This window comes from Hylobates moloch, unplaced genomic scaffold (genome assembly GCF_009828535.3).
Source record: "Hylobates moloch isolate HMO894 unplaced genomic scaffold, HMol_V3 SCAFFOLD_20, whole genome shotgun sequence".
Lineage (NCBI taxonomy): Eukaryota > Metazoa > Chordata > Mammalia > Primates > Hylobatidae > Hylobates > Hylobates moloch.
The window spans coordinates 19,210,147-19,230,659 of record NW_026652295.1 but is presented as its reverse complement, the minus strand read 5'-3'; positions in this window follow the sequence as shown (position 1 = coordinate 19,230,659).

Genomic DNA, 20,513 nt, shown 5'->3' with positions numbered 1-20,513 from the left:
TGCAGTTCTATATGTCTGTCTTTCTCTGTCCAGCTCTGTTCCCTGGGGAGCTCACCACTGTGGGCTGCATCTCCCAAGCTCAGTGTCTTCCAGGTGCTGATTGGCTCAGCCAGTGAAACGCACCGTCAGGAGACTGGGGAACATGAGAAAAGGAATATTGGAGTATTTCTCCCAGCTATGGCAATGTCTCTAGTAGTCACTGTAACCCTCTGGGACTACAGCTTCTCCAGTTCTCACTGAGTTCCTATTAAGTTCTCCTGCCTTAATATTTTCAAAACTAGGGGTAGTAATGACTTCTCGGTGGGACCTTAGTTCTTTTATTAAAGTCTTTTTATTTGAACCCCCAATGGTGAATTCTGATCCCTGACCATTCCATGATTGGCACAGAGTCCTACTCTTCTAGATAACTTTTCTATTCAAAATCTTTATACTCTGTGTTTTTCCCCCTTGGTTCATTCCCTGCGCCATCAAGAAAATTGATGGTGTGGGATTTTTTTAAAAGAGTGGTCACTGTTTACTTCAGTAATACTTTCAAGATCTAACTTTGAGGGGCAGATACCTTCCTTGGGATGACCTAATATTGCTTCCTATGTAATAATAAATCTCTTATGTTCTCACACTCATTTGTCCCATCTTTCCCATTTCTGTGGCCCTCCTCAGATTCTTGCCTGCTAAATATTGTCTTCTAAGTAGCTTTGCCTCCAGCCTTTCCATTCTCCTGCTCATTTATGTACCATGGTCACACTCAGGCTCAAAAACCATCTAATGCATCCAAATGTTCATAGAACAAAACCTAGTTTCTTATCTGACGATCAAGATCTTTCATAATCTCACTTCTTCCAGATATAATTGTTTTAAAAAACACAAATTTTTATTGTGCTCTAGATGTATACCAGACACTGTTCTAGGAAGATAAATATTTTCCAAGGTTAGGACACAGCCAGATAAGCCAATAATTATACTGCAAAAGAAGTGCAATATATACAGCCCATATCTTGTTAGATGACACTAGTCTGGGCAGAGAAAACTGGGTAATTTAAACAAGAACAAACATCGTTTTTATTTTTATTTTTTAGCTTTGGGGAAGATGGGATAGTATCTTGGGCCACTCCACCCCATCATTTTTATTTTTATTTTTTAGCTTTACTTGAGAAAGATGGCATAGACTCTTGGGCCACCCCACCTAGCTTCAAGTCCCTGTTCTCTCATTTACTTGTCGTGTGACCTTGGACATGCTACCTAAACTGAAGAAGCTGCCTCGGTTTCCTCTTTTATAAAATATGGATAACAATGATGGCCATTTCATAGCGTTGTGAGAATTAAATATAGTTTAAAATATTTGTTTGGCCGGGTGTGGTAGCTCACGCCTGTAATCTCAGCACTTTGGGAGGCCAACGAGTGTAGATCACAAGGTCAAGAGATTGAGACAGACAAAGACAGTCAAGAGATTGAGGCCAACATGGTGAAACCCCGTCTCTACTAAAAATACAAAAATTAGCTGGGTATGGTGGTGGGTGCCTGTAGTCCCAGCTACTTGGGAGGCTGAGGCAGGAGAATCACTTGAACCCGGGAGGCAGAGGTTGCAGTGAGCTCAGATTGTGCCACTGCACTCCAGCCTGGGTGGCAGAGCAAGACTCTGTCTCAAAAAAAAATAACAAATTAAAATAAAATATTTGTAAAGTGCTTAGCACAGTGCCTGGAATGTAGTAATTATTCAATCAAAGTTAGCTATTTTAGAAGCAATAGTATTTGACTCTTCCCTGTAGCAGGACTTTGGGTTTTCCTAAAAGTCCCCGTTCCCTCATCCTGTAAACACTTCTTGAAGTTCTCGAGGGATGTCTTAACTTTTCTTTTCCTTTTGGGCTATACCCTTCCCCAGGCCATCTTAGGAGAAGGGGGTTTATTATAAAAACTCATGAGGTCTGGTGCTGGTCCTGAGAAGCCGTCTAATGGCTTTAGGGGGCAGCTGCCTTCCATTTCACTCTCATGGTCCCTGGGTTCTCTACTTTTTGGCATATTTCTGCCTTTCTCTTTGTGCTCCCTGCCCTTATTTCTTTTTGTTAGATAGGCTACTGTGCTCTCTCTCCACTGGAGAGAACCCAACTGACTGGTCCAGAGATTAGCCTCTCCCAAGCAGGCTGACTTTCATGTGCTGTGTCTCATTAAATAGATTAATAGTCAGTCAATGAGCAGGCCCTTTGCGGGTGAGATGTCCAACCTAGTTCTGTCAGCGGCTCCCCCAGTGCAAGGTCTAGCTCAACCCCGCATCATTGGCATGGGGATGTAGGCTGGATGGCATTAACTAATCAAAGTGTTGTCCAGGCACCAGTCCTGGTTCACGAGCTATTAATAGTCTGAGTGAGAAAAGCACAATGCTGATATAAGTGGTTAGAGAATGTTACAGCAATTTGACTTTGCTGAAACAGCCAAATGCATGATCAGTGGTCTTAAAAGTCTTGAATCAGGGTACGGACCAGTTGGGGTGTTGTCAAACACACCTGATAAATTGCATGCCTCACACACAGAGTACCGGTCACGGTCACATGCAGTAGGACCACAGGATGCTCTTCAGTAGACTGGAAATTGAAACAGCACAACACAAAACCGGTCCTTCACCACAGATAAATAATATGCCTTTATATCAGATGCATAGGTATAAGTATTTCGTCATGAATAGAAATGATCATCCTCTCTGAGTAGACAAATTAGTTAAATCACCTTCTCTGGATGAGCACAGCTCTTGGGTGAGGTTATGGGGACACAGTTTAGTAAATAGCTAGCCTTGAGGATTTCAACACCGACTCACCCCATCAGCCATGGCTTCTGTGTGGTGCACAAACCACACAACCACATGCAGCCTCACATGGTAGCTGTGCCCATGGCCTCCTGGACTCAGAGACCTGTGCTTCAGTTCACATGTGGGATTTCTTTTATCGGGAGGCTCTTTAGCAGAGGCAACTTCAACAACAGTCTGATCTCCAATTTGGGATAGAACTCAAGATACTTGTCTCCAAAATCTTGGAGCCCAAATTCAGATATGTTTATAACCACTGTTTCAGCAATTCCCAAACAATGAGACATTCCATGATAGAGATGATGCTTCTGAAATAGTCTGTGATGTTTGGAAGCTGGTCTGCACAGAACTCCTAGTGGACTTGCGAGGCAGGTGTCACCTAATTCCACCTGCCTTCTCTGGTCGGTAGATATAATAGCGACCCCCAATGAATTATGTCCCCAGTGTCTACATGCCCTTGTAATGTGGCACTATAGCTCCGGTCAGCAAGAAGATGGACCTATTTCCCACCCCCTTGAATCCCATCTGGCTTTGTGACTTGTTTTGACCAATACAATATGTAGGCTTTAAGACGTTCATGGCTTTCACTGTTCCCTTATTGGAATACTAAGATGCCATGTTGTGAAATAACCTAGTATAGCCTACTAGAACATGAGGGGTGATGTGGAGAACTAAGACATCTAGCTGATAGGTAACATTAACTGCCAGATGCATGAGTGAGCCTATCTAGATCTACCAGCTTGAGCTGAGCAGTCAAATGACTGTAGCCCTATCAGTGATCTTGACTGTGACTGGTAGAGGAATCATTGGGGTAACAAAACCACCAACCATGAGAAATAACAAATTATTGTTGTAAACCACTAAGTTTTGGAGTTGTTTGGCATGCAGCAGTAGATAGTGAAGACATCATCCTACAAAGTCTCTTCTCTGACCAGTCAAAATATTGTGAACATATATTATTGCTATTTCTGTATCAGCTTTTTACTTCTACTAAGCCTTATGCTTTTTTTTTTTTTTTGACAAAGTCTCACTCTGTCACCCAGGCTACAGTGCAGTGGCACGATCTCAGCTCACTGCAACCTCTTCCTCCCTGGTTCAAGTGATTCTCCTGCCTTAGCCTCCCGAGCAGCTGGAACTACAGGCGCCTGCTACAACTCCTGGCTAATTTTTTGTGTTTTTAGTAGAGACGGGGTTTCATCATGTTAGCCAGGATGGTCTCGATCTCCTGACCTCGTGATCCACCCGCCTCACCATCCCAAAGTGCTGGGATTACAGGCGTCAGCCACTGTGCCCGCCCAAGCCATATGCTTTTTGAGGCCTCTTTGTACATCTAGTACATCTCAGATGATTCCTCTTGAACATCTCAGAACAAATATCAAAATGCCTTCACATAGTAGACACTCAAAAAACATGTACTTTAAAATAATGCGGTTATAGGTTGCAGTGAGCAGAGATCGCACCACTGCACTCCAGCCTGGACGACAGAGGGAGACTCCATCTCAAAAAATAAAAATAAAAATAAAAAGCCCAGGTGCGGTGGCTGACACCTGTAATCCCAGCACTTTGGGAGGCTGAGGAGGGCGGATCATGAGGTCAAGAGATTGAGACGATCCTGGCTAACACAGTGAAACCCCGTCTCTACTAAACACACAAAAAATCAGCCAGGCGTGGTGGTGGGTGCTTGTAGTCCCAGCTACTCGGGAGGCTGAGGCAGCAGAATGGCGTGAACCCGGGAGGCGGAGTTTGCAGTGAGCCGAGATCGTGCCACTGCACTCCAGCCTGGGCAATAGAGCAAGACTCCATCTCAAAAATAAAATAAATAAGTAAAAATAATGTGGATTATTCAACATTTTATAATCAAAGGGTCACACAACACAAATTTTCACTTAAGGTTTCGTGCCGAATAATGATGCATCATCCGTTTAGAAATGTGGATTGAGGCCAGGCGCGGTGGCTCATGCCTATAATGCCAGCACTTTGGGAGGCCGAGGCAGGCAGATCACAAGGTCAGGAGATTGAGACCATCCTGGCTAACAGCGTGAAAAGCCACCTCTACTAAAAATACAAAAAATTAGCCAGGCGTGGTGGAGGGCGCCTGTAGTCCCAGCTACTTGGGAGGCTGAGGCAGGAGAAAGGTGTGAACCTGGGAGGCGGAGCTTGCAGTGAGCCAAGATCGTGCCACTGCACTCCAGCCTGGGCAATAGAGCGAGACTCTATCCCCCCTGCCAAAAAAAAAAAGAAAAAGAAAAAAAAAATGTGGATGGAAAAAATATGGCAACTTTGCCAGTCATGGTGGCTCCCACCTGTAATTCCAGGACTTTGGGAAGCCGAGGTGGGTGGATCACTTGAGGTCAGGAGTTCAAGACCAGCCTGGCCAACATAGTGAAACCCTATCTGTAGTAAAAATACAAAAATTAACCAGGCGTAGTGGCAGGTGCTTGTAATCCCAGCTACTTAGGAGGCTGAGGAAGGAGAATCGCTTGAACCCAGGAAGCAGAAGTTGCAGTAAGTAGAAATTACACCACTGCACTTTAGGCTGGGCAACAAAGCAAGACTCTGTCTCAAAAAAAAAAAAAGAATATGGCAACTTAAGGACCTACCTTTGCTGCTTAAGAGGAAGAAGGAAAAGACAAGGGAATTGGAGATTGATACTCTGTATGCATGTGAGGCTTTGGAGAGCTCTCCCTGCAGGTTCTGGTCAGTTTGATCCAAGCAGGACCTCAGCTTCCCTCCCACTGTGGGGTTAGATAGTTGTGAGGTGGGCTGCTTGTGAGTGTCTGGTCCCGGTGACCGTGATTGCTGCTCCTTCCCAGAAGGAGACACTTCTTTTCTACGAAGTTTGGTTGCCCACCACATTTAGCATCTGTTTTTCTTCCAGCTCTTGCTGTGCTCCCTGGCTGGGTTGTCCAGCTCTCACACATCCTCCTCTTCTGACCACACAGTCTTGTGCTTTCTCTTCTAATGCTACTCACAGTGTGGTGCAGCTCACGCTGGCAGTTTCTTGTTCCATGTCTGTTTACCATTCTGGTTTGTAAATTCCATAAGGCAGCCTGTCTCTCTTTTTCTGGAACATGGGTAGACGTGTTTAAAGAGCACAAAGAGCTGCTAAACTGCTCCATACTGCACACATTTACTAATATGTGAAAACACAGTAACCAGATAATCCATCCAATCTATTCTGATGTAGTTTTCTTTGCACGTTACTTGTTACAGTTGTAATTAAAGTTCAATCATGAAATTTAACGTTGGTTTATCATGCCTTCCTATGACCTAACTTTAGTGTCATAAAATGGAACTAAATAATTTCTAATATTGGTCTGATTCTTTCAACATCTGTTTGACACAACTCTCCATTTGGAAACATTTCCTTATTAATGTTATTTGTCTTGGTTCCCAAGCTTGTATTTTATCTACTTAGTGTTCTCTCCAAAATTTGACTTATATTAAAATAGCTAAAAGGTAACTTTTGTGGTAGTTTTTAGATGGCACTAGATCAAAAGCTTTCTTGATGATCAGCTAAATTCAATTTATATCACCTTCCCATTGGGGCCTTTTTGAGGAAAAAAAAAGACAATCTACTTTGTTGTGTATAATTCTAATTTAAGAATTTAGACAGTCTATAATTAATTGCTTCACATTTTTCTCAATTGCAGTTGTGACATTCATGTTTCCTGTTTGTCTCTAAAACTTTTAAATTCCTGGATATAAAGGTACAATTTTTAACTTCTAGCAGTTTAGGTATACATTTCGCTGATGCTTTGAATAATACCAATACTTTAAATTTTCATTTTCTGGTAATGGTAAATTGGATGAGAGGGAAATAACATCCCAAATTGGGGTCTAGCAGGGAAACACAGGTTTGCTTCTGTGCATGCAATATATTTCTTTCCTACAATTTCATTTACAGTGGAGCTCTTGGATTGATTGTAGGTGAACAATAACATCTAGCATTAGAAGAAAGAATTTTAATGATGGTGAACTTAAAAAAAACGCATTATTTCTGACTTAAAAAGTTGATCCCTTGACTCTGTAACTATTTTTTGTTTGAAACCCCTTACACTTGGCTTCTCTGGGTATTTGTGAAGGTTTTCACTAGACAAGGCATGAATTATCTGGAAATGAATAATAGTTCAAGAAACTAAAAAAAGCCAGTTGCACTAAGATGCCATTAAGAACTAATTATAATCTCTTCTCCTTCTCCTCTTTCTTCTCGCTAACTTCTGTTTTATCTTATCTTAACCTGTTCTCATATTAATTGTTAGTGAGTGATAGGTTGGGTATGGATGGGAGACAAAAAAATTCAGAGTAGTAACAAGATGAATAAAATCAGATAGTTAAAAATAACCTCTAATACCCAAATTGCTGCCTAATAACAAAATTATGTTATTATGTTATTAAGGTCAATAGCTCAGATGAAATAGGACAATGTACAAATTAGCAAAAATGTTAAGATTTTTCATTGCTCAACAAATGTTTATTGACCAACAAATGTTTACTGACGTGTTCAGACACATGGAGGATCTCCTAAACTGTATAGCCTTACAGGTCCTGATGAAAAGCCTGTTGCTTTGTCACACCCTTTAAGGATTCCCAAGCAACCACCATCTGTAGAGGTGCTGCTTCCAGCATGCCCAAGAAGTGAGTCACAGGGAATCCCATGGAAATCTCAGAGAAATTCACATGCTAATTCCTGGTGATATTGCAGAGGCTAGTGCTATAGGAGTTGACACTGCGTTACATTACTCGGTTGTTTCATTCCCAAGTTTGGAGGTTGCACTCTTGCTCATGATCTCTGTGACCAGTGTCTTGTAAAGGGTCTTCCTGGGTTGATAAACCTGACCTCTACCATTTGCTGGCTCTTTTCCTAGATCTTATCAGTGGAGGAAATGGCATGGACTCAAGTATGCAGGCTCTTTTGTCGGCTTAGTGTAACCCAACAGAGGACAAACGGATAGACATTGTCCCTATTTCCAGTGACTTTACAGTTAATAAGCAAACAGAACAATGAGGAAGCATGTAGTAGAGTCTCTAACTCCCAAGAAAGGTTAGGTCTAAGCCTGGCTCTGAAGAAGGGATAGATGTTTCCCGGGTTGTGGGTAGGGGAGCAGGGTGAATTCTCCTGATGGAGAGGTGCATTGACCAGTAGAACTTGAAGGAGGTACAGTGCGTGTCAGCCCAGAGTATGAGGCCAGGAGGAGTAAGATGGGCTGGAGGGTCAAAGAGGGGCCAGACCATGCTGTATTTTGACAGCCTCAGGTAAACAGTTCGCAATGGGAACACTTTAAAGAGTTCTACAAAGGGGAGTGATAAGTGCCATCATTCCTTCCTAAACCTTGAAGATCAGATCTGCAGTTAAGACACTCCTGGGGGTGGCTAGGGAACATGGATTAAAACAAACAAACAAAGCTGGGCATGATGGCTCACGCCTGCAATCCCAGCACTTTGGGAGGCTGAGGCGGGTGGATCACTTGAGGTCAGGAGTTCGAGACCAGCCTGGGCAACACAGTGAAACCCTGTCTCTACTAAATATACAAAAAATTAGCTGGGCATGGTGATACGCACCTGTAATCCCAGCTACTCAAGAGGCTGAGACAGCAGAATCGCTTGAATCCAGGAGGTGGAGGTTGCAGTGAGCCAAGATTGTGCCACTGCATTCCAGCCTAGGCAACAGAGTGAGACTCCATCTCAATAAATAAATAAATAAATAAATAAATAAATAAATAAATAAAATAAATAAAACCAAACCCAGGTGGCTTCAATAAAATATAGGAATTAAATTTAGTCACTTTAGAAGTCAATATCAAGGAAAGAGTCAAACAACAAACTCTGATTCATGGCTGTATGTACAGCAGAGAAAATGCTCTATAATATTGAAACTCAAAGTTTATAGTCAGCTAAAAGAATTAAAAACTTAAGCCACATTTGTTGAATTTAAGAGTGACTATGCTAATTATGCAGTCATACTGTTAGTGAGCATATGAAAGCATGTTTTGATTTTCTTCTTTAAACTTGCAAACTCAACAAAGGGAAATTCTTGGTTTGTTTACATGTTTAGTTTTGATTAACCAGACTGTCCTTAACTTAGTAAGAGTAGTTTTTGCACATAATTATGCTTAAACATTCAAATCAACTTTTCTGCATTCTAGATCTACTAATTTTAGGTGGTCAAACTACTTATGGTAATAGCTTGGATTTTTAGAATTTGCCATTATTCTACGAAGTCTGGTATTTAAGATGCTATGAGGTTCCTCTTTGTGAGCCCTGTATGAGTTTGTTGTGGCTACTGTAACAAATTAGCACAAATGGAAAGGCTTAAAACAAGTCAAATTTATTGTTTTACTCTGTTAGAGGTCAGAAGTCCAAAGTAGGGCTGCATTCCTTCTGGAAGTTCTAGGGGAGAATCCTCTTCCTTTCCTTTCCCGGCTTCTCAATGTTTGCTTAAAAACCCCCAAATATTATTTAATTATCTAGGAACTGTACCTATGTTTGATTTTATTTCTATTACTTAAAGTTTCAGACATTGGGTTAAGTGTTAAATATATGTTAACTTGTAAACCCGAAAAGAGATGGGAGTAATTGTTGTCCAGGAAAGATAATCCCCAAAGTTATGGTTTTATTACCCTTATGACCTACAGGACATTAATCTGTTTTTTCTCTAATTCAGCAAACTTATTTTAGAATTATCTCCTTGTATAATATCTTCTCATCTTAATTTTAATGTTATCATTTTAATGGTTCAACTCATTAATAAGTTGAATACATTTTTAACACAGATGCATACAATCTTTGTACAAGAGTTTTAACTTTTTGACAGTTATGGTTTGACAATGAATTTGTTGGGTGAATGATATTAATTGGCCCAACAGCAAACTATATTGGCATAATAGATATTCAATATCCCTCCCACTTCAAGAGTCTATGATGATCTTTATTTCTCATCAGTACTCACAAACCAATGTTATACTCTCAGGGAAACCTAAATAGATGGAATTTTCAGTCTAAATGTTGAAGCTTAAGATTTTTTTCCTCTGACATTAGCACTATAAATTTTCTGTGCTTCACCATTTTTCTAACTGATCTATGGAGTTGGTGGCAATAGTGATGAGTAGCTGATGCAGCCTGCTGTAACATTTACATATTAATAACTTAGTAGAGCTTGACAATCAGTTTCACTCAAGGTAGATAGGAAAAAGGAACCTAGAGGGCTTGAATATAGTAAGTTGGCTTGTCTCTCTTGAACATGAGGAACAATAAGAAACTGACGTGGCTGTTAATATGTGGTGAAACCAGCTTATGATGTTTGTGATAGATACAAAACAGGCAAAAATCATACACTGTTGGGGAAAAAAAATGTTAACTACTCTTGGTTTAAAAATAAAGAGAGGAAATCACTACTGGTGATTTTCCTTTTGAAGGTAATTGGAAACAAAATATAAATTGTCGTATAAACACATTTTCAAAAATGTGTGGCTGTATTCTGTGTTCTCAAAGTTTGTAGTGTGGCAGGTTTGCAGTAACAGAAGTGTGTACCTAACTCTGCAGAAAGACATAAAAGAGTATTGTGTTAAAATTTTGTAGACAAACTTGCACCCCATCAGCAACTTGGACAAATTAACATGTTTCTAAAGCAACAGAATGTTGCAATACATTATCAAGATGGCGTAGGGGCTAAGTGGTTCCATGCTATAACAGTCAGATACTATTTACTAGAAAATATTTTTAATTAAGCAGAAAAGAAAAAACCAAGACTCAGCAAGTAGTAGAAAGCTATAAGGATTGCACACTCTGTATAATATTATAGTTTCCTTTTTGTTAAACTTGGTGAGAAACACAAAGAAGAGTAATGCCTCAGTGATGAAGAAGGTTGGATACCAATAATACTGGGTCATTCCCTTGTTTGCAAATTGTACTTTGACTTTTTCTCACTTTGACTTCCATTCAATTCCTTCGGCCATTTCAAATTCACTCTTTAACATTTAATTGCCATGGCAGATATTTATTTTCTTACATGGCAATTTAATCTGTATTTTAAATTTCAAATTAAAACATGTTTGTTTTTCTAGGAATGCCTGTATTAAGTAAGCATCTGTTAATATGTTCATCACACACTGAAGACATGTAGTCACATACTTTGGGCATGGAGGTGGGAGGTATGGGAGGGTTCTCACTAAATAAATCACCTAGCATGGCTTTGGTAGAAAGGACCCTTACTACCTCCCTATTACCTTAAGGCCAGTGTCTAAGAAAGAGAATTCTAGTCATCCTAGAAGTGAGCAGAACATTCAAGGTACTACAGCAGAGGATTACCTTTTTTTAATGCCAGAGAAAGCAAAGTCCAGTAGAAACATTGAAAAGATTCCCTTGAGGTGATGGTACTGAAGAATGATTTCTGAGCACTAGGAAGAATTTTAATTAGGCTGCTACGGATACCTATAGCATCAAACAACTTCTATTTGGCTGCCTAGCTAGAGAATGACAGCCCCTGGATGTGATCAAAGCCCCCCTGAGTTCTCGGGGGTTCCCCTTGAATCAAACCCATCGTAGCTCATTTAGATGCTGTGCAGTGTTCAGCATGGCTCGGGAGTTGCTTTTCCTCCCAGTGCTTAACCTCCTTTCCCCTAAGATACAAATGTCAATATTGGATTTAGTCTAGGTGAATGGATGTGTCAGAGGGGAGATTAGTGACTGGCAGCCACAAAAGGGTTTTTCAACTGGCAAAAGTAAATTTTTCACAAATGAATCAAAACAGTTTGAGGTGGAAAAGAAGCAGGGGGAAAAAACCCTTGCCAAATTTTGTCATGATGCCTCATTAAATGGATTTGAATACTTCAGTGTGGGCACTTTATCTAGAAGCTACTGGATTCACCCCACAGGAGGCTCCAGAGTGAGGGAAAGAGAGCATCTGCTTTAATATCCTCAAAAGGGCATTTTCTGTGAAAAGCCGCAGTATATTGTCGCCTTTTATAGCATGAAACCATCCGCAGCCTAGCTTCAGATGATCAGAGTGCCTTGCTCATTATAACAATCCTTAGACCATTTAACGTGATAAATTTAAATTGTGGAAGTTTTTTATTGGTGGTTGTACTCATGCCTTTTAGAATTAGTTGTGCTGCTTGCTTTTTTGCTTATTTGTTTGTTCTGAATGACTTTTGATAGTCAAACATCCCTACATTGACTGATTGAGAATAAATGGAGGTGGTTCCCACCTCCTTTCTTGAACAATTCACACTCTCTGGCATAATTGCTAAGGTCATTGTTTCTGTGGTCACATTTATGCTTCTGGTCACTTTAAATATTATGGGCATGTCTATTTCAGGGAACTGGTGTTCCAGCAGGAAGGAAAAAATGAAAAACATCCTTTGGGATGTAGTTATTGATTTATTAATTAAAAGCAGTCATGGATTATCCTTCTCAGGTTTAGCAAAACATGCTAATTGTTATAAACTTAGAAGTCGCAAGAAAGAAACTTGAAAATTATGGGAGAAGGGTTTGGCAGTACCAGCTTATCTCCTAATCAGCTCTGAAGATTCATGGAGAACTGTTGACAAAATGTTTTAGAAAAGTGGACTCCAAATCCTAAGAAAACATCATGACATTCATGACCCACTTCAGTTCAATCTTCTAAATTTGAGCTTTTGCCAAATGGCTGAAGAAAGCAGTCAATTTGTTAAAGTCTAACTTTAGAGCCCATGGCTGGCTCTTGATAGATCCCTAAATATGCTATATCAAAAGATTAAAAACACTGAAGAAGTTTCTACTTTATAAGGCACATTAAAAAAGGCTTCTTTTTTAATAATAAAAAATTTTCAGGCTACATAAGTTAGGATTAGATTTGGCCATATGCAACAGAATGCCACCAATACCAAAGCCTTCACCACACAAGGTGCATTTTCTCACATGGAGGAAGTTCAGGAGTTTGTCAGCAGAAGGCTGGTACAGCAGCGCAACATTTCATCTGGACCTTTGATAGTTCTCACTTGACATTCTGCACCTTGAGCCTGACACATTAATAAAGTACAAGGCACTTGTAATTCTTTTTTTTTTATATACTTTAAGTTTTAGGGTACATGTGCACAATGTGCAGGTTAGTTACATATGTATACATGTGCCATGTTGGTGTGCTGCACCCATTAACTCGTCATTTACATTAGGTGTATCTCCTCATGCTATCCCTCCCCCCGTCCCCCCACCCCACAACAGGCCCCAGTGTGTGATGTTCCCCTTCCTGTGTCCATGTGTTCTCATTGTTCAATTCCCACCTATGAGTGAGAACGTGCGGTGTTTGGTTTTTTGCCCTTGTGATAGTTTGCTGAGAATGGTGGTTTCCAGCTTCATCCATGTCCCTACAAAGGACATGAACTCATCATTTTTTATGGCTGCATAGTATTCCATGGTCTATATGAAGGCACTTGTAATTCTAAGTGTTTTAAGGTGCTCATAAGTTTGTAAGACACAGGTATACATACATTTAATTATGATGAATACATAAAATAACAATATAAAGATATAGAAATACGATGCATGTTTTTTCTTTCTAAAAGAATTTAGGAAGAATGATAATAATAAGCATGAAGTACGAAAAAAAAAGACATTTGCGTGTAGGCGGGAATAACACTTTTTCTCCACTCCTGGTTGCACCAATCCTCGCTAGGGAGCGTGGTGTTCCAGCATGCCTTTCCTGCAGTGTATAAGCGCTCTTATGTCCCTCGGTCACAGAGAATGTGGCCATGCCCTAGGCTGTGGCAACATGGTGCATTATAAAAGGGTCAGGAACCCTTGTTCTAAAACATGGGTGGTAAATTGACAGCCACGAGCCAAATATGACCTGCAGATGTAAGTTTTTGACCAACTTAAAATAGTTACCAACATTTCAAAACTGAGAGATTTCAGAGAACAATTTGACCTCTAGCTTTTCTTAAAGAATTAGATTAGCTAATCCCAGCAATTTGAGAGGCCGAGGCAGCTGGATCACCTGAGGTCAGGAGTTCAAGACCAGTCTGGCCAACATGGTGAAACCCATCTCTACTAAAAATACAAAAAATTAACTGGGCGCAGTGGTATGTGCCTGTAATCTCTGCTACTTGGGAGGCTGAGGCAGGAGAATCACTTGAACCCAGGAGGCAGAGGGTGTGGTGAGCTGAGATTGCTCCACTGCACTCCAGCCTGGGTGACGGAGCGAGACTCCGTCTCACAAACAACAACAACAAAAAGAATTAGATTAGCGTTGGACCTCTGTTCGTTGGGTAACATTTCTCTGAAGCTGATCAATTGCAGCCACTTCAGATAAAGCACTCTCCAATTTCCCACCTACCTACCCTCTCCTTACTGCTGTTATCTACCTGGCCCTGTAGGTGCTTGTATGTGCTTGGTGTCCCCTGTAAGCAAGCACATTCTGAGGTTGGTGTATTCTTTTAGGGTCGAAGTGCTTGTGCCAGGTTTCTTCCAGCTTTGGGATGCCTCCCTTCATATATGTTTGTAGTAGTATATTTTAGGAGTCCTAATTCTTGGGTCTGGGTCCTCACAGCCTATCACAGTCAAGACAGATTAGACATGGGAGGAGGGAGAGAGTACAGATTTGACCTGCTCCCCTGTTTTTACCCAATAAGATTATTGTGAAACCTCAGGTCATTTAGAAGTTCTCTGAATTTATCCTAGACCACATTTGAAAGCTCAGGGAAAACCTCACAGGTACTTTCAAGTTATCCTGGTAACCAGGTGTGGCAGAGTGATCCAGCATGGCAGCCACCAGGTTTTGCTTATGGCACTCAAGCAAAGCTGACTGTGCCTTCCTGATAGTCCTCTGCTGTTTTGCTGTGGCAGATTGCACAGTGGAAACTGGTGGTGTTATGGTCTCAGCTATGGTGAAATGCCAGTGTTCCCAGAAATGCCCTGTAATGAAATACTTAGGAATATCTCAGCGAAGTGTCTTGGAGGGCCAGTTATGCTTAGAAAATTCTCATTAATGCCCAGGCGTGGTGGCTCATGCCTGTAATCCCAGCACTTTGGGAGGCCAAGGCGGGCAGATCTCGAGGTCGAGAGATCAAGACCATCCTGGCCAACATGGTGAAACCCCATCTCTACTAAAAATACAAAAATTAGCGGGGTGTGGTGGCGCACGCCTGTAATCCCAGCTACTTGGGAGGCTGAGGTAGGAGAGTCACTTGAACCCAGGAGGCAGAGGCTGCAGTGAGCTGAGATTGCACCGCTGCACTCCAGCCTGGAGACAGAGCAAGACTCTGTCTCAAAAAAAAGAAAAAAATTATCATTAACTATGACCATGTTGCCCTCTGTCATTCTGAATCTGCTGAGGTGTCGACTACCCCAGGCTGTTACCTTATGATTGCTAAACAATGCCATTATCTAATGATTTTCATTAGGACAAATGAAAAAGTTACAGACTTCCTTGTTACTCTTTTTGCTTCTTTGCATTCTGTATGAGTTTCCAAAGTGTGTAGCAAGCGACTCAGCAGTAGCTGAGACTAACTCATTTATGGGGGTTCCAGAAATATAGCTGGCTATCTCAATCTCTGTGTCAAAATTATTTGAATAGTTCAGAATTCTTTACTCCCATTAGCTGTACCTGGAGAGTACAGAGGTCAATGTAATAGTAGTAAAGAATCTTAAAAGGCAGCAGTTACACAGTGCTTAGTACAGGTTGAGCATCCATAATCTGAAAAGCTAAAATCTAAAATGCTCAAAAATACAAAACTACTTCAGCATTGACATAATGCCATAAATAAAAAATTCCAGCCCTGACCTCATGTGACGGGGCACAGTCAAAAAGCAGTTACACAACACACAGTTTATTCAGCATTCCCAATGGAAAATAAAATTTACCTTTAGGCTATGTATGTAAGGTGATCTAAAACATAAATGAATTTTGGTTTAGGCTTGAGTCTTATCCCCAAGATGTCTTATTTTGTGTATGCAAATATTCCAAAATCTGAAAAAATTCAAAATCCGAAATTCTTCTAGTCCCAAGCATTTTGGTTAAGGGGTACTCAACCTGTATGTGCCAGGGACGAAGTATGTCCTCAATTCTTTTGACAAATCTAGGTGGCACTATAATTTCTTCTATTTCATAGATGTGGAACCCAAGGCACAGAAGGGTTAGAGTACATGCTTTGGATCATCAAGCTAGAAAGTAGTGCAGCAGGAATTTGAAATGAGGGAGTATAGCTTTAGAGTCCACACTCTCAAGCAAAAAGGGCACTCTTCATTATAGGGCAGAATAGTTCTGCATGGTGAAGCCAAACTATGTTAAACTTCAGCTTCACTTTATGATTAATTTACTGTCATGACAATTAACTTTACATAAAAATGATAATAAGGGCCGGGCACAGTGGCTCATGCCTGTATTCCCAGCACTTTGGGAGGCCGAAGCAGGCGGATCACTTGAAATCAGGGGTTGGAGACAAGCCTGGCCAACATGGTGAAACCCTGTCTCTACTAAAGATACAAAAATTAGCTGGGTGTGGTGGCAGGCACCTGTAATCCCAGTTACTCAGGAGGCTGAGGCAGGAGAATCACTTGAATCTGGGAGGCAGAAATTGCAGTGAGCCAAGATCGCGCCACCGCACTCCAGCCTAGGTGACGGAGTGAGACTCCACCTCAAAAAAAAAAAGATAGCAAGAGCATAGCAATAATAATATCATAATAAGCATTAGCTGGCAGTGTACTGAAGACTCCTGAAACATATGCTGCTTATTATAACATTTTGACTTTTTTCTCTTCTTATTTATTACAATATTTATAAGGATAATTTTAAAACTTTAAGTTTGGATTGATTAGACAGGCAAAGAAGACTAAGAAGAGGTACCCAGAGAGTTAGGAGAAAAACTAAGAGCATGGGAAAATAAGGTACATCAAGAATGAAGAAATGGCTGCATATGTTGAATATCTTTCAGAGGCCTAGTAAGGTGAGGCTGAACACTGTACATGAAGTTTGTCAACATGGAGGTGTCCTTGGCAAGAACAGTTTTAATAAATGGTAGAGGTGGAAGACCCATAGATATGGGTTGAAGAGTTAATGGTGATTGCAATTTTCAGCAACATAATTAACTAGATATTCTGTAAAACCTTCCAATACCAACATTTTAAAGTGCTTTGTAAAATATAACAGATATCTTACTAGACGTCATGTTGAACTGTCAAGAAAGTAAGAGCAATCCCAATGATCAAAAATTTAAAAATAATCAGGGTCATAAAGCAAAACTGAAGCTACGGCTACCTCAAACATATTTACAAATCTCATTAATGAAGACAGTAGGATTTGAATGGCTTAGCCCAATGGAGAGACTAGGCTTTGGCCCATGTGAGATGGGGAGTTAGAACTGATATCTCCGTATAAACCTGAGTGCCTCAAAGTTCTACATCTTTGCCTTTCATCAAAAGGAAATGTATCTAACTCAACCTGTACTCTACATGGAAAAAAGTCACCTCTGAGACTTCATAACAATGTGTCAGTCCTCATGTAGGTTTTGGCTTTGCATTTATGCTATTCACAAGGTCCATAAATCTTCACACTAAGAAATTAAAGTCATCTTAGTGAATTTGGTAGAAGAAAAATAAATTTGCTCTGAAGAGACATGCTTTTAACTCAACCTCACGGAATTTCTACAGTTAAAGTCACTGGGATGACGAGTTCATAATAGAAAATTATAAAAACAATAGAAATTACAAAACACAAGTCACTATGAGTGACAGCCAGCATTATAATCAGCAGAAGTAGGACCCAAATAATTTAATATTAAATTAAATTATTTAAGGAATTAGAAGGCACAATAGAAAATTGTGAGGAGAAAGGAATTAAAGTGAACTTCTAGATGTGAAAAATATAATCTTTGAAATTAAAAACTAAATGAAATGATTAAAGCAAAAGATTAGCCAGAGCTAAAGAGAGACTACTGAACTACAAGGTATGAAACTTAAGGAAACATACAGAAAGAAAGAAAGAAATAGAAAATATAAAGAGAGACTAAGAGATACTGAAAATAAGATTAGAAGTTTTACCATGTGTCTAAATAAAGTTCCAGAAAAAGATAATGAGACAGAGAATATTCAAAATATCGAAGGCTAAGAATTTTCTAGAAGGGAAGACAATAAATCATCAGATTTAGAAAGGACAAGAAAAGGAACAATAAAAGAAAATCCTACCAAGATTGACTGTATGAGCAGAACACAGAGACAAATAGTTCTTAAAAGCAATTAGAAAGAAAAGGGAAAACATCCACAATTCAACTGTAAGTAAAGACTTGAAAACTGCTGAATTCTACCAAATATTTAAAAAAGAACTAATACCACTTCTCAAACTAATTTCAGAAAATTTAAGAGGAATACTTTCAAAGTCATTTTATAAGGCCAACATTACTCAGATTCCAAAACTGGAAAAGAACACAATAAGAAAAGAAAACTACAGGCCAATATCCCTGAGGAACCTAGATGCAAAAATTCTCAACCAGATACTAGCAAACTGAATCCAACAGTACATTAAAAAGATCATTCACTATGATCAAGTGAGATTCATCTCAGGGATGCAAGCATGATTTAACAAAAACCAAATGATTATTTCAATAGACACAGTAAAAGCATTTGACAAAATTCAACATCCTTCATGATGAAAACTCTCAAGAAATTATGTACAGAAGTTCTGTACCTCAACACAGGAAAGGCCATATATGGAAAACTCATAGCTAACATTATATTGAACAGGAACAAGACAAGTATGACCATTTTTACCACTTTTATTCAGTGTAGTATTGTAAGACCTAGCCAGAGCAATTAGCCAAGGTATGGAAATAAAAGACACCCAAATTGGAAAAGACGTCAGATTGTCCCTGTTTGTATATGGCATAATTGTATATAGAGAGAACCCCAAAGACATCACCATAAACTGTAGAACTAATTTTAAAAATTCAGAAAAGTTGAAGGATACAAAATTAGCATACAAAAATTAGTAGCATTTCTATGCACTAATAGTGAACTACTTGAAAAATAAATTTAAAAAGAAGTTCCATTTACAATAGCTACAAATAAAAAAGATACCTACGGATAAACTTAACCAAGGAGATGAAAGATCTCTGCAATGAAAACTATAAAACTTCAATGAAAGAAATTGAAGAGGGCACAAATAAATGAAAAGATACCATGTGTTCATAGATTGGAAGAATTAATATTATTAAAATGGCCACACTACCCAAAATGATCTACAGTTTAATGCAATCCCTATCAAAATGCCAATGACATTTCTCATAGTAATAGAAAAATTCATAAAATTCATATAAAACCATAAAAGCCTCAAATAGCCAAAGCAAACCTGAATAAAAAGAAAAAAGTTGGAGACATTACGCAGCCTGATTTCAAAATATATGATAAAGCTATCATAACCTAAACAGCATGGTACTGACATAAAAACAAACACATAAACCAATGAAACCGAATAAAAAGTCCAGAAATAAATTCATACACCTACAGCCAACTGACTTTCAACAAAGGTGCCAAGAACACATATTGGAGAAAATACAGTCTCTGCAATGAATTTTGCAGGGGGAAAATCAGATATTCACATGCAGAAGAATGAGACTATATTCTATCTTTCACCATACACAAAAATCAGGTCAATGTGAGTTAAAGACTTAAATGTGAAAACAAAAACTGTGAAACTATACTAGAAGAAAACATAGAAAAAATGCTTCATGACATTGGGCTGGGCATAAATTTGTTAAATATGGCTTCAAAAGCACATGCAACAAAAGCAAAAATAGACAGCTGGGATTACATTGAACTAAAAAAATTTTGCACAGCAAAGGAAACGATTAACAGAATGAAGAAACAACCTATAGAATGAGAGAAAATACTTGTAAATTATCTATCTGACAAGAGGTTAATATCCAGAATACATAAGGAATTTAAACAACTTTCCAGCAAAAAACAAAACAAAACAAAAACCAAAAACCAGATAACCCAATTAAAAAATAGACAAAAGAGGCTGGGCATGGTGCCTCACACCTGTAATCCCAGCACTTTGGGAGGACGAGGTGGGTGGATCAGTTGAGGTTAGGAGTTCAAGACCAGCCAGGCCAACACAGTGAAACCCCGTCTCTAGTAAAAATAGAAAAACCAGCCGGGCGTGGTAGTGCACGCCTGTGATCTCAGCTACTAGGGAAGCTGAGGCAGGAGGACTGCTTGAAACCAGGGGACAGAGGTTGTAATGAGCTGAGATCATGCCACTGCACTCCAGCCTGGGTGACAGAGCAAGATTCTGTCTCAAAAATAATAATAATAAAGAATAAAACAAAATAGACAAAAGACCTTAACAGACATTTATCTAAGGACATACAAATGACCAACAGGTATTAAAAAAATGCTCAACATAACTAATCATCAGGGAAATGCAAATCAAAACCACAATGAGATACCACTTCACTCCAGTTAGAATGTCTACTACCAAAAAGACAAAGTAAAACAAGTGCTGGCACAGATGTGGAGAAAAAGGAACACTTGCACATGTTCGTGGGATTGTAAACTAGTTGATGGGGAAAAAAATGGATGAAAGACATGAGGAATCAAAAGAAGGACAGAATAGGCAAGTAAATTAAAAGCAAAAGATGAAAGGGTAGTAATAAAAATATGTGACTATATTCATATAACATGATACTACTCAGCAATAAAACAATAAACAACAATGGGTATGAATCTCAAAAAAAGTAAGTTAAGTATT